This window comes from Egretta garzetta, unplaced genomic scaffold, assembly GCF_000687185.1.
Source record: "Egretta garzetta isolate BGI_Z169 unplaced genomic scaffold, ASM68718v1 scaffold7, whole genome shotgun sequence".
Lineage (NCBI taxonomy): Eukaryota > Metazoa > Chordata > Aves > Pelecaniformes > Ardeidae > Egretta > Egretta garzetta.
Window position 1 is genome coordinate 1,875,210 of NW_009260350.1, and position 993 is coordinate 1,876,202.

The following is a 993-nucleotide window of genomic DNA, read 5'->3' on the forward strand; positions in this document are numbered from 1 at the left end:
GCTGCTGTTGCACTTGGGTTTCTTTTTTTCTTTCTTTTTTCTTTTTTTTTTCCCCTCCGTAATTGTTAAGAAAATTACAAAACGCCGCCAGGTTCATTAAATAAAATCTCTGCTGGCCCAAGCCGCCACTTTTCCCGGGAGCAAACCCTTCGGGGTGCAAACCAAAGCCCCGCTTTCTTAGACCGAGACAGCCGCGTTTTCGGAGGGGTTCGTCGCTCGCTGCGCTCCCACGCGTGTTCCCCGCCATGTTTCACCTGGGAGCCCTCCCGGGACAGGTTATTCCTCCGCTTCTGGGCAGGTTCCTGTTGAGAAATCATATTTAAAACAAACCGAAGAGCCACAAGACCACCACCAGCACTGTGGTGCGGCTCTCGGGTTAACCCCCCCACTAATGACTGACGGCTGGGGCCACTGAGACAAATAAATACATCGTAAGGAGGGCAATGGGTCGCGAGTCGTTTTGGCCCTAAGGTGAGATTTAGCAATGACCGCCCATTAAAACAAGCTTTTCACTTTTCCTAGGGGTAGCCCCTACCCCCACCCGCTCCAGCCAGCGGAGCGGGGGAGCCTCCTGACCTGTCTCATATTTGTAGTTAAGGTTTGGGGAGAGGTTTGTTCTGTTTGTTTTTTAGCACGGAATCGGGAGAAATGGAAACCGGCTGCAATAGGACTCAGGAGAGCCGAGGAGTTAAAAAGCGCCCCTCAAAAATCCGCGGAGAAAGGCCACGAACGGACAGCAAGGGAAAGCTGGGGAAAAAAAATAAAAATTTTCGAGAAACCTGTGGGAAAATAAAAGCGAGAGAGCCTAGGAAAAGTTTCGCGGCAGAAGGGAAATTTTCCTGCCAGAAGATCGCGGTGACAAATTTCCCGAGGAGCGGAATCGGGCGGCACGATCGTGGGGGGCGGCGGCGGGGACCCCCATTCCCCGCAGAGGGACCGGCAACGCGGCCCCACGTTCTGCACAAAGGCTCGGAGCAAACCCGTCCAGCTCCC

General features: G+C 53.6%; 1 protein-coding gene across 1 annotated transcript in view; it reads right to left on the minus strand.

The window, feature by feature from the left end:
• Nucleotides 1-993, minus strand: part of TBX3 (T-box transcription factor 3) — a 19,323-nt gene that overhangs the window by 987 nt on the left and 17,343 nt on the right. The gene's annotated exons all lie outside the window — the stretch shown is intronic.